At 32.9% G+C, this 14,719-nt stretch overlaps 1 long non-coding RNA gene across 13 annotated transcripts; it reads right to left on the bottom strand.

The window, feature by feature from the left end:
* Positions 1 to 1,644: 1,644 nt before the first annotated feature.
* LOC120282280 lies at positions 1,645 to 7,221 on the bottom strand. 13 transcript variants are annotated; one of them, XR_005542935.1, is made up of 10 exons: positions 7,026 to 7,221; positions 6,782 to 6,934; positions 5,113 to 5,192; positions 4,974 to 5,036; positions 4,255 to 4,883; positions 4,093 to 4,166; positions 3,477 to 3,601; positions 2,848 to 3,200; positions 2,695 to 2,772; positions 1,645 to 1,915 (listed from the first exon to the last, which is right to left on the bottom strand). It is a non-coding gene; the product is annotated as an uncharacterized LOC120282280 (long non-coding RNA). The 13 variants fall into 13 exon arrangements; XR_005542933.1 differs by having other exon boundaries at positions 3,477 to 4,642; positions 4,796 to 4,883; XR_005542937.1 differs by lacking the exon at positions 4,093 to 4,166 and having other exon boundaries at positions 4,315 to 4,883.
* Positions 7,222 to 14,719: the final 7,498 nt, after the last annotated feature.

The following is a 14,719-nucleotide window of genomic DNA, read 5'->3' on the forward strand; positions in this document are numbered from 1 at the left end:
GTGCAACACCCAAACAATGCAGAAAGGATTAGAACATAAAGAAAATAGTAAGATAGAACTTAACTCAGAAAATGTCAAATGTCTTTTTAATAATTATATAGAAGTGGTTCTATCTTTCTTGCAGTTGACTGCCTTTCTTCGGCTCATAATTTATTTTCACAATGATAAATATTGTTTACCATGTCACTTTGCTTCATTGTTTTTAGGACACCCCTTGATCAAGTACATATATCTTCAAGAATGAAAATCAACATAGTTTATCAAAACAAACTGCCCATGAAGTTTCTTATTGATTAACAGGCAGTGTTTCATTATTGGACTTGATCTTGCTTGAATAAAGAGTTAAACTTCAGTTTCAAAATTTATAGGCAAAGTTAAGTGTATATATATACACACACCATTTCCCACTCTTACTGACATCAAATTCTAAAATATGAAATAAAGCGTAGCTTAAATAATAATAAATTAGTTTGATGAGTGTGTCAAACATCCAAAAGCACATGGATTGTGTATCTTGATTCAGAAGCCGGCTACAAAATGGCAGAACTTGTGCAAATGATCCCAATTTTTGTCACTCGGCAAGTAGTCCAGCTTATATCTGTCACCATTTAACCAAATATGTAAATCTAAAATTTTAAAAGAATCAACTTCAAAGATTATTCGATATTTTACATCAATACACAATGCACAAACATGCAACTCTAGAAGTACCAAACCAGAAAAATAAACTATGATTAAAACAATTTGCTATAAATGATAATGAGTAGTAAACAGCTTCATTAATTCACATAACCCGAAGATGATGTGAAAGTGTTCAAAATGTTTGGCTAATGTGCCTTGAGTTAGATCTTATTAACTGATGAAATAACAGTGGTATTCATTGCCATGACAAGGTGAAACTCTCTCTAGGATGATATAAAATCAAATTAGGAATGACTTTGAGCTTCCTGCTCCAATTGAAACATTACCCCCTCGATATTCTTAGCACGTCGATTCCCTGGCCAAAAATGAAATAAATCAGTCTTCGAAAACAATAAATAGTAACTCACCTAGACCAAATGGCACAAATATGCCCAAAGTTACAAGTAATAGCAAACCATATAAGAAACAAATATCTCGAGCAACATTGGATCTTAATGTAATATAATAAATTTGACCACAAATGCTGCATATGCTCATAAAAATTATAAATTTAGCCACAAAGCACTACAAGAATAACACCCTATAGCGGCGGAAACATCCGCCGCTATAGGTGTTATATCCTCCACTAAAAACCCATACATCCGCCGCTATAGGGTGTTATATCCTCCACTAAAAACCCATACCAACATTTGTTAAATTTGCCACTAAATTCTCTGTCGCAATAGCGGTTGCGGCGGAAATGTACACTTTTAGAGCCGATTTTTAGAGCGCCTGCACAAGCTTTTAGCGGCAAAAAAATCCGCCGCTATAAGTCATATAATGACTAACTTTTCCGCCTCTTTAGGTCTAATATCTGCCAAATTAATTTAAATATATATATTTCCCACAACCAAAAATACAATAATAATTCAATTTTTACTAATAATTGTTATGCATACCATTAAAAATCAACATCTAATTGTAATATTCATAACATCTAAAAATTTGTAAATAAAAGCAACATTAAAATTAATAATATTTATATCTTCAAATATACAAACTCATAACTTGTATTTAAGAATACATCTTTACAAAGTGAGCAAGTAGACATCAGGATTTAATTGTGATTTTACACAAAGGATGGACTTTGAATTCATAGCATTCTAAAACATTTTTATCAACTTCAGAGAATATTTTTCCTCTCCAGTAAGGCTACTCTTCCAAGAACTTCAGCTCTTCTTGCATGTAATTCATCCATCTGACAAGCTCTCAGGAATACCTTGGTCTTTCCAATCTGCCAGCAAAGAACGACCATTAATATTAAAAGAGGGTTTCACAATATATACTAGGCTGCCATACACATGGAAAAGAGTAATAATACAACGTTAATGTCATACCTATGACCTTATCCACAACATAATCTTCAGATGTATAATGATGACTTATGCTAAATGATCAAACCCATGCAAGAAACTCAGTAACATACATGTATTTAAAATTTTCACTTTAGCCCTTGTTTACCACCACTTGACAGGGGACAAATTCCTTTCACCAGAAAGGTAAATAAAAAGAACCAAACAAACTTCATAATTTGCCTTTGCCAGCATATGGATAAAGAATCTCATATATCTGGCAACTACTCACTGCCATGAATTTTTTAGAGTTCACTTTGATGTTACCCAAAAGACCAAGCCGGCACAGACATAATGAGTTACTACAATTAAGGGACCAATAATGATCAATCTGTGGAATGACAACATAACTTATAATAGTTTTAAAAGTATGGGAATTCATACATCCACAACATAGTGGAAGCAACTATAAATAATATATTTATATAAAAACCTTTAAAGGAAAAATAAGAAACAAGTCATTTCCGAATTATTTCCTTGACCTGGTAACCTAGCAGGCCCTTCTTATCCAAAATCTTCTAATAGGCGACATTATCATCATAGCGTTCAGAAGCAAAAATTTACATGAATCCATATATAAATTCTATAAAAAGAATCTGAGCTTCCATGCATTTTAGATCTAACTAACACTTACTATATTAAAAAGTAAAAAGACACTTACTTTCTTTCCAGTATTTTAGGGGCAAGAACACCAAATCAATGTAGAAACTCATAGAATGTTCTCCATTTTGAAGACATGCTGAAAACTTTTGCATGTTAGTTTAAGGAATAACCAAAGCAAAACTAAAGATTGTCCAGATAAAATCCACCTCACCCGGTTGAAATGTTATCCCCTAATGCCCTCATCCCTTGTGTTCTCCTCTTCTTTGTTTTACTAGTTCTTCATTCAATTCTCTCTGAACCCTTACAGTGCTTACATTAACCATGCCAATTCCCAATCCCCACATGCTTTCTTCGACTATCTTTCCATCTCACCCAACCAACACTCTAAAAACAAGCATTCATCATACCACTAGCCTTGCCCACAGTGCAAGGTTGGCCAAGAAGAATTAAGTTTCCTGAATTTGGACTACTGAATTGCAGCACATCAATTTTGATAGATTTCAGCAAGAAAAGAAAGTGCTGCTACATTTGGGCATGTGATATTTTAATTTCAACTACCACAGCCTGGCACTTGATAAAAATATAAAGTTGTATCAAGTTTAAACTACACCTCTTGTTGACATAAAAGAACAAATTATTTCTCCAAAGACACATCCGGCATGACAAGATATCATATATTATAGACATTACAATTCATGTAGGAATATAAGAATGTTAGCAATAAGAAAATATGCTAACACATTCATTTAATTAAATAAGATGATGCAAAATCGCATTTGCAAAGGCAGAAAGATGATTGATTTCTTTAAAAGAATTGGCATCAAGTTGCCACAGGCTCACCTGTTGATTTGAACCATTTCAAAATTCAGGAATCCAGCAACGAGTCTCTAAGACACTCTGACATATGATGTTTGAGATACATATTATGTATCATCTATAACTTGGTAAATAAGATCCAAATCCACCTGCAAAAATTAACCTTATTCCTCATCATCATTTGTACATGAACACTCTAAAAAACCAAAGCCAAAAAATATATATATATATATATATCATACCACCCAAAGCAATGCTATAACATGCAACAACACAAGTTTGCACCACTGTATAATATTTGGAGTTCATGAAGATATAAAGCAACCAATAAGTGACTGCCTTTTGTGGTTCAATTTCATACAATAGAGCACCTAACAGTTAAAAGAACTGTCTTCCAAAGTAAACTACAATTACCCTGTCCATTGAAGAAAGCAGATAGGCAGAAATTGCAAGAGCATTAGTAGGTGAAAACTTATAAACCTACAATACATGTCAATTGTTTCTAATGAAAAGACAACTATTTGGAGTTCATGAAGATATAAAGCAACTAATAAGTGAAAATAAGTCATAGATGAGACTTTAGTGTGAGATATAAAACACAATGCAGTATGGGCAACTCAAACTTAATGCAATTACATACATCATTCTAAGAGTTCTAGGTATCGCTTTTAGTGCCTACAGATAGTTTCCAGGGCATTTCTTCAGATATTGATGCTATATAACAAAAAAAAAACATTATCCAAGTGAAGAGGATGGATAGTCAAGCAAGTAATGAACAAATGTATATCAAAACACACTTTACCATGATGTGCGTGCGTGCATGCGTTTGTGCGTGTGTGTGTATGAGAGAGAGAAGGCTTACAACAGCTCTCTCAGCAACAAGATGGTGAGGAAACTGCCTCAGGGCTATATCAATATCACCATTTTCCTTGTAGGATTCACAAGTATCCCTTACAAAAGCATGTTGTTTGATCTAAACACTTAAAAAAAAATAGGAGAACAACTAATAAGAAGAAGTACCCAATGACAATAGTCTAAGAGCCATAACTAGAACCAAGCTCAAAGCATATCAATTGTTTAAGGATATCTCCTTCTCTTGGGTTAAGAATCAAATCCACAGCGTGCTACCATTCCCCTTTTAGCAATGCTGCTCTAATCATGTGAATAGGCACTGAACCACTTCCAAAACGCTTATTGCATTTGTAAAAATAAAAAATAAAAAATAAAAATATATAATAATAACATTAAAATAAAAAGAAATAAAATAGAGGGGTTACTTTAAGACATCACAACAATGTACAAAATATGTAGAACCTTTTGTAAAAATTTGTTTTATCCCCAACCTGTAAACCATAATAGTTGATAAACCCATTCTAGCTCAAACCATCAGCTGCAGCTTTCACAATATCCTGAGATTCTGCCACAACACCTCTAGTAAAATATGAGTGGATATGATCTGTGTGTTAGAACCAAGAAAAGGAATATGTGAATATTGATATAACATATGCGTGCAAGATTTACCTCAAGGTAATTGTGAATCAGTTTCCCATGAGTTGGCCAAGAACAAGGCCTTCTTTAACATAGCTAAGAAGTGATCAGTGTGTTAAATAAATAAATAAATATGTCATCTAACCAGAGATATAATTTTTTTTTATCTTACCAAAAGTCTCCAACTTTGATGCCAATCAATCTGCTGTTTAAAGCAGCCAACCTTTTTGCATGTTGTTTGAATATAGTTACCTGAAAGCAAAGGTATAAGTTTTTAAGAAAAATGAACCATCACTGTGATCATATAGACAATGCTCAAGTTTCCAATCATCTTAATTGGTATTCCTAATCATAAAAACATAAAATGGGAAATAGAAATTTCTAAAGCTGTCAGGTTAACATCCACATGGTGAGCATCTATAAACATATCTGAGTTTCCCTTAATTTTATTCTACTTTCCCGTTGGAAAATAATGATGTCGTGTAAGAGGACTGGAATCACTTTCTTACTAACAAGATACAGGTTTAATGTTCACATGTTTGCACCAAATAAAAGAATAGTGATGAGTAATAAACCCAACATATTACAATCGATTACTTTAATGCTATCAAGAAAAGAAATGTTGAAATGATGCCACAGTCGCACAATTTACAGTGACTAGAAATCAATTATAAAAACCTGTGGTCAATAAATTATAGCACTAGTGTTTGATAGAACCTAGTCTAAAATTGCAACCAAATTAAATGAAAAGGAAAGATAGAAACTTACTTGTCTACGTCAGACAATAGTTCAAGATACTTAAGGTTCTATGTAACATCAAAGTCATGAATTATCCCTTGACAAGTAGTGGCTGAACAGATACATTACCTTCACATTTCTAAGAGTGCTCGAGTCAATGTCTATATTATGCTCATCAATGATGTAGTCAACTTATTCCAAGGACATTTTTTCAACTAACTCTAGTTGAAAAAACAAGTGTGGGCAGGTTAGGTTCAAGACAGGCACATATAATATGCAAACCCAAATTCAAGGAAGGTTCCATTACCCAGAGCTACTCCACTATGCCAGATATTATCCATACATATCATCATATTCAAATTTTGTCTAAGTCCAGATTACACAAATCTATTGAAACTTTTCATCAATGAAAACATCCCATTTTAAAGAAAAAAGCATGTCAAGCTTCATTGCAAACTTGAAAAATTTAAAAAACAAATTAGCAAAGTATAAAACAAACTTTGTTTTTATCAGAACAGGAAAATATTAATAGAAATCTCGCCAAAAAAAATTGAAATACTAATGTTATGAAGATGAAACCATGATCTTAATTTCATGCTACAGTGTTTACATTTGGATTCTGTTGTTAACTTGAAGACCATCATATCACACCAAATCACACTACATATTCTCAGTCTCAGGTCATTAGAGACCAGACTTGACTGCATCTTAATGCATCTGAACTGCATTTATATTTTATATTAGATTAAGAAAAACCTATAACTATGAGAAACATACTCCTTCAACAATTCACACTTATAAACTATCTGACATTCACATTCAACATAATTAAATATAGCAATGTGTACCAGAAGAAATCAGGAGCATTCAACCACCAAAATTATTGCCATTTCAGTAATAAATAAGCATGGAATGGCAACATGCACACAAAAAATTTAAGGAGCAAACGCATGTATATAATTTTGTGACATCAAACCATAAATAAATAGTAGAACATTTTCAGTTGATTAAATTTGAAAAGAAATAGAAAAAACTAAGGAAAGTGCTAACAAGCAAGCAATAAACAGCAGAAAAATGTCAGGCAGTGGGGATGTAGAACTCACAATTCAAGAATAAGGCAAAGGCACTGTTCTATGCTACCGTTCAGTGATGAACACCTCTTCTAGCATTTTGGCTCCGTGACAACCTTCTCCATTTCCATGACAAGAAAAACCTCAAGCACGATATCGATCATAGATCAAACACAAACGCTAACCCTAGAACCAGATCGCAAGAGTAGGGTGAGGAATTTGAAATACGATGCCGATCAAGAGGAAGAAACCGAAACAAGAAGGGATTCAAGAGTACCTTCAGCGCCTGAGATCGAAAGGAACTAGAAGGTTTGGAATGCAAGAGATCTCGATCGAAATTTCTCCAATACAGGCTTGAGAGAAACCCTAGAAATCGAGTACCAGCGATATTCATCGAAAGGGCTGAAACACTTGAAGAAAAAGGGAACGAGAGAGAATAAGAGGGCCAGAAGAAGTGAAAGAGAGAGATAAAGAGGAAGAGAGAGAGAGAGAGAGAGAGAGAGAGAGAGGGGAGAGAGAGGATAGAGAGGATAGAGATGGGATATTTTACATATGTATTTTACAACGGTCATTAATTCATTTTTTTAATTAAATATATTTAAAAATATATCTAAAAATATATATTATATATCAATACTGTTATAAAACTATATAATATATCAAGACAAACATAGAACAAACATAAAGTAAAGGAAGTTCTATTTCTTGTTGTTATTATTTTCATTCTTTTGGTACATATATATAGGGTTTAAATTTGAAACCGAATAAAACTTTTACTTAAAATGAAACGGCAAGAGTCGAAAGGGGTTTGTAAGAAACATAATGGGCATTCAGTTTTTAATGTTTCATAACACTCCTCGAATGTTCATTATATAGGAGTGCCTCGTTAAAACCTTACTACCCGATTGGGGAAAAAATCTAGTGAAGGAAAAAGAGTACAACTTTCCTGTATACGCTTCATCTGCTGCCTCATTAAAACCTTGTTAGGAAAAAACCCAGTTGGACAAAACCATGATGAAGGAAAAAATGCAGTAGCAGTATACTGACACCTTGAAGAGAACATTATTGAAAAGATCACGAGGCGGCGCATCCCAATCTTGCGAACAAACTTTTCAAAAGTTGATGTGGGTAATGCCTTAGTGAATAAATCTGCAGGATTTTTCAACTGGATTGTATTTTACGAATATGGATATCACCATTTTTCTCAAGATCGTATGTGAAAAATAACTTCGGTGATATATGTTTTGTTCTGTCGCCTTTAATGTATCCTCCTTTCAATTGAGCTATACAAGCTGCATTGTATTGATATAATATTGTTGGGCTGTCCTTCTGGGACAACAAACCACAATTTTCTTGAAGATGGTGTGTCATTAATCTTAACCAAACACATTCACAACTTGCTTCATGAATTGCAAGTATTTCTACATGATTTGAAGGAGTAGCAGCTATAGTTTGTTTCATAGAACGCCATGATATAGCCGTTCCCCCATGTGTAAACACATAACCAGTTTGTGATCGGGCTTTATGCGGATCAGATAAATATCCCGCATCTTCATATCCAACTAATTGTCTTTTTGATTCATGTGTATAAAATAATCCCATATCAACTGTTCCTCGAAGATAACATAGTATATGTTTAATACCATTCCAATGTCTCTGTGTTGGTGCAGAACTGTATCTTGATAATAAATTTATAGCGAAAGCTATATCTGGCCGAGTACAATTAGCAAGATATATCAAGGCACCAATTGCACTAAGATATGGTACTTCAGTACCAAGTAATTCTTCATTATCTTCCTGAGGTCTAAAAATGTCTTTATGAATATCAAGGGATCGAACAACCATAGGGCTTGTTAATGGATATGCTTTATGCATATTAAATCGTTGCAAAACCCTTTCTGTATATGTCGATTGGTGGATAAAAACACCACTCTCTATGTGCTCGAACTGTAGTCCAAGACAAAATTTTGTTCTCCCAAGATCTTTTATTTTAAATTCTTTCTTTAAATAATTAACGGTATTTGGAAGCTCTTTAGGAGTTCCAATTATATTTAAATCAACATATACCCCAATTATCACGTATCCCTTTTCGGATTTCTTGATGAACACACATGGGCAAATAGGGTCATTCTTATACCCTTCTTTTAACAAATATTCACTGAGGCGATGATACCACATACGCCCAGATTGTTTCAAACCATGCAAAGATTGTTTCAGGCATCTTAAGTCCTTCTGGGACTTTCATATATATATTATTATCTATTTGGCCATATAAGTACACAGTAACAACATTCGTTAATTGCATATGTAATTTTTCATATACTGCAAGACTAATTAGATAGCGAAACGTGATTGTATCTATTACAGGGAACTAATAAATGCGATAAAAAAAGCGCACACAACTAGTATATTAAGGTATAAGTAATTTTATTTGGAAATTATGCAATGAACTCTTTATGCTATTTGTATTAATAACTTGAATTTCCACTACCATGTAAAACTACAAAAAAGCAGTTGGTTTATATGGAAAATCATTTCCTTTCTTCAATGACCCTACTTCGATATTTACACGAGATAGAGCACATGATAGTAGAAGATGGGATATTAGTGATGATTTAGAGCAATATGTGCAGGAAGCATTAATTTAAATGATGACACCAGCTTCTTTCAAATGCGAAGTGATGTGTTTTTATGCCCACATAGAAACCTTTTCTGGTTTCATCACCTATGGGATCTGAGACTTATATTTTGTAAACACGTTGAAAAAGAAAAGGTCTTGTTATGGACCCATCAATGGAGAAAATATTTGAAAATTTTTACAAATTTGTAGAAATGGTTAGTCATAGATTTAAAGCAATAGTCAAAGCCACTGCTAATGAAGCAAATCTTAAAGCACCTCCTGAAAAAGCATATGGAATTGTCCATGTGATACTTGAAAAAAGGAAAAAATTATTGACTGAAGTAATTGTTGACATTGATGGCGTTTCTTATGATGAGGCAATGCTCATCGTACAAGTTTTGGGTAAATATCACAAGCGACTGAAAATCTTTTTGGGCTTACTAGATTATAAGAGGTTGTGTTTTTGTCATGCACTCTTAACATTATTATTTACCCCACCTACTATATGATTTTATTAGTCATTATCTTATAAAAATTGGGGTTTGTTCCCTCTTGTTTTAAATATGTTTTCCAATAGAAAGCCATCTTTTTTTGTGTTTTATCAATTATATTTGTGTGAATGTGTACTTAAGGATGTACCTTTTGAGTGTGTTTCATCATAGAACCACTTGTGATTTAGACCAAATTGAGTAGTAGTTTTTGGTTCTTTCTGATTTTTATTTGTTGAGTTTTACTTCATCTTTTATCTTTAATTGATGATTATAGCATTAGAAAAGCAATAATTTTTTTTTTAACTAGAACGTTGATCATGAAAGCACTGTTGATTTGAACCATATTGAGTAGAAGTTTTTAGCTCTTTCTAACTATCTCTGTTTGGCTTTACTTCATCTTCCATTTTAAGCTTAGGATTGCACTTTATTTTTTTGGAAAAATTAACATCTTTTACTTGTCATCATTGTGGTGCTATTGGAAACAATAGTTTTTCTAAGAATGTTGATCATAGAAATATATAGTTTAATTTTTAGCACAATAACTAGATATTTTGGTTTCTTTGGATCATGGAGGTTTGTTTGCTAAAATTGTTTCTATTAAGTTCAATACTAGTGCCTCAATTTTATGGTCTGTTTCACATTTGAGTAGTATAAGACACCATGTAATTCAAGTGTCATTGTTTCATTGAGTTTTAAGATTACTTTTTTCTATTCAAAACAAATTTCAAATTGCTTAGACCAACGTGAATTATGTGCAAAGAAGTATTCAAGCTCTCAATGTTGTGCAATTGCACTACAACTCTCATTGGAAAAATGTTTGAGAGGTTCAAAGTTTCAGAGTAATGATGTTGGTGTTGTTGAATTTCTTATTTTATTTGTGGATCATCGGTTGATTGATGATTTATCTTTCATTGCTATATAGAACTTTTTTTTCCCAGTGAGACTCTTTTAGTTTAGTAATAATGGTGATGTATGAATGTTTTCATTTTTCGTTTAAAGGTTTGACTGTTTGTGAATGCCTAAGACTGCTTATGTGTTACAACTCGCATATTTTAAGTTTGATATATAGTACCCATTTTCTTCTGCTTATCTTTTTATTTGATTGATCTTTAATTTTTTTTTGTCATTAATTAATTAGATATTTCTCTGGTTGCATGAGGCCAGGGGAAAAAAGATTAGATATGATTAATGTTTTCATCAATCTAATGCATATTTTTTTCAGGCTTTCATTTTCATCAAATTTTCACATTAGAAACAACTCTAAATAAAAATGACAAAAGAAAATTATAATGACAAATCTTGTCACATCTCATCCCACAGTACAGTCTCATGACAACTGCCACTGTAACTTAAGATGGGATGAGTCATACCACTCTTAATTTAAGGCAAGGAGTTGTGACATCTGACAACACCAAACTAAATAAATAGATATACATATCGCAAACTCACAACAGTAGATTTAGATACAAGCAAGCTCAAAGGTACAAAATCAATGAAATTTCAAGTGTTCTACCATTCAATCAACAAATTGAACATAGAACAAGGCTTAAATAATCATGAAGGACTTGCTCTTGAGATGAAGATGAGTAACCAAATCATGTAAAGGATTTTGCAAAAGAATGAAAATACAATAAAGTAAAGCATCAATGATGTTTACCACTTAGAAGTTGTGTTTGATTGCAAAGTTCGGTTAACTTCCCTTAAACTTTGGCTTGAATCAAGTAAGGATGATGAGCAAAGAAGAACTAGGAGGAGAAGAGAATGAAGACCAGTTTACACTTAAAAGAGGCTACTAATCAGGGATTAAGGAAACCACCAATACATACTTAAGGCTTTCTCAAAACACCAATGGATAAAAGGCTAAAGTCCATCACTTTAAAACTTCTAGAAATCCATAGCATTCAGATGGTCATGTTAAATAGGCGGTCAAGGAGTGGTTAAGCATTAAAAGAAGGATTAAAAGCTTGATCTAGTCTTTAAGCATTAGAGATAGGATTTAAGAAATTAAAGAAAAGACAAGAAGCTAGAAGAAATTTCTTGCTCTCAATTCAAATGAAATTATCTCTCACGTCTAGAAGCAAAAACTGACTAAGATAGAATTGGCGCACAATACAAAAGGGTGATTAAGTACAACATAACTTGACAAAATTTTTGCACACAAAAACTATAGTTAATTTTTTTAACTAGGATACAAACAACCAAAAGACATAATTGCCCCAAGTTATAATAAAAAAGATTATAATAATGTCTCACAGAGAATATTAGATTTTTGACAATTAAAATCCAATTTCTTACATTAGAGTTTTTGTTAATTAATTATTAATCAATATTGTTTGGAAATTAAAAGAATGTAATTATAAATTAATAATTCATAAATTATTGTCTTGTGAATTTCTTTATTTAAAAAAACACATAGAATAGTACAAAGGATATCATAGTAATTTTTGCTACCAACTGAACATTTGTGCTACACAAAAAAATTTGTGCTACCAACTGAACATTAAACATAATAATACAAACATTTTTGTTATAATTCAACCACTTGTATTGTGTTGTATTGTTTGTAATGTTTTTATTTGCGAATTAAACATGCTCTAAGATCATCAATAGAGATGGCAATATGAGAAGGAGTGCTACTTTTGACATGCACTCCAATATCCTCATAATCCCAACTACATAATATTTGCCCCTAAACCCAACAAAGATGGGGCAAGGTTCTTAGACCCGGCCCAGGCATTTACCTGGTAAACTCCAAGGCCAAGGGTCAAGGGTTGAACTAGGGTTGAATCAGGGTCAATAATAAATTATTTAAGAATACATTATAATATTTAATAATTATAAAAATATAATATGACCTTAATTTTTAATAAATAAAAACGCATAATTACTTAATTTGATATTTAAAATTTTAATTTTATATACAATCGTTAATTTCCTAAAACTATAAAATATATTTTAAAAATGAAAAAAAAATCAAAACATCATCATCTACGCTTCTCGGGACTCAAAAAAGTTTTTAAAATATGAAAAAAAAAAACCCCCTCTTGTAACTCACAAAAGCTCTCTCTCTCCCTCCCTCCGCCATCAATTGCTTCGCCTCCACTTCTCTACCTGGTGTCTCCCTCTTCCTTTATGCTTCTCTTTCACTCCTCTATCTCTCTCTTTGTTTATCTCCGTTGAACACTGGTGCTCGTCCTTCACTATCTTTATGTCTCTCTCTTTCTTTACCACCCATTAGATCATCCCACCGATTTGACCGGTCGATTTAACTAGTTCCCGATCAAACTAGCTTGGTTTCTCTTAACTAGGTTATGTAGAGTTCGAGTTGAAGGGCATGACTAGACCGGCCTCATGGCTGGTTCTTGATTTTTTTCAATCAAAATGACTAGGCCGGTTTGGGTTTCACTACCTTGAGATGGGGATCAACACCTCACTCTTTCTTGAACTATTTTCCAAAATTTAAAATTGTTACTTTATCCATATATTTTTATTATCAGTGTTATTATTTTATATAATTTTTAGTTATTTTTATGTACAAATAAATATTTGTATGGACATATATAATGCAGTAGGGCTAGAGATGGGAATAAGGGTATATTCGCAAAGTTCCATCCCTATTCCCATCTCTAGCTTTTATTACACACATGAGTTGGGATTCTTGATGGAGTTTTTCTTGGACTGAATTGTGTCCATCCATCACCACCTTTTTAACCAATGGGATAAGGATTTATGGTGAAGTTTCCGGGTTAGATTCTTGTAAATAGTGGCAAATCTAGAAATCAATCCTCTACTTGTTGGGGAGAGTTGGGGGGGAAGGGGGATGTAATTTTGTCAATTCAATTATAACTCTACAATAATTAAAGAATATAAATGGCTAAAGAACATTAGCGGATGTTCTTAGAGCGCCCGCAGATGACAAAAAGTTAAAGAGAGGAAATTGATAAGAAATATAGGCACAAAGTGGGTGGGAGAGAGAATGCAAAAGTAGAAGAAACGGTACCCAAAATTTGTACTGGGTGACAGAACGGGCGAGAGAGGGTATTTGTTGATTTTAATAGCTTCTACAGTAGTCCACAGTTGGCAAAAAGGTAGCGAGAGGAAATTGATGAGAGATATAGGCACAAAGTGGGTAGGAAAGAGAATGCAAAAGTAGAAGAAATAGTACCCAAAATTTGTACTGGGTGACAGAACGGGTGAGAGAGGGTGTTTGCTGGTTTTAATAGCTTCCGTTGTAGTCCTAGTAGGAATAAGCTTCAACGGTGGAGATTGATTGTGACATTGTGCATTTAAAGATTTGAAGATTCAGATGAAATCACTGTGCATGCCATTTGATACTATTCATAAGCACAGTAATGAATATATTGAGATAGTACTGACCATTGGATGACAATCCAACGGACGACGATCAACATCCATAGATTTCATATCTACAGACTTTCATAGATGAATGCTCCCCTCTCTATCTCTCTCTTTCTCTCCCTATATATATATATATATATATGAGCATCTACTATCTAGGAACCTTTGTAGATTCAAAATCTACTGACATCATACTGTGTTTATAAATAGTGCACAGTGAAAAGGCAGGATGCACAGTGTTGTTTGCAGTTGACATATTATATATATATATATATATGTGCAAACATATATTTATGATTTAAAATATAAGGAAAATTAAAGTTAAATTTCTAACTGGTATGAAACATTTAAAGTGAATGCCCATTAAGTTTCTCTCAACTCCTCTTAACTCTTGTTATTTCATTTATCAAAAGTTTTTTCAGTTTCTAATTTAATCTTTATATAAATGTACCAAAAGAATGATATAGTGAATAAGAACAAGAAGGAGAACTTCCACTACTT

The sequence above is a fragment of the Dioscorea cayenensis genome, chromosome 18, assembly GCF_009730915.1.
Source record: "Dioscorea cayenensis subsp. rotundata cultivar TDr96_F1 chromosome 18, TDr96_F1_v2_PseudoChromosome.rev07_lg8_w22 25.fasta, whole genome shotgun sequence".
In the NCBI taxonomy this organism is placed as follows: Eukaryota; Viridiplantae; Streptophyta; class Magnoliopsida; order Dioscoreales; family Dioscoreaceae; genus Dioscorea; species Dioscorea cayenensis.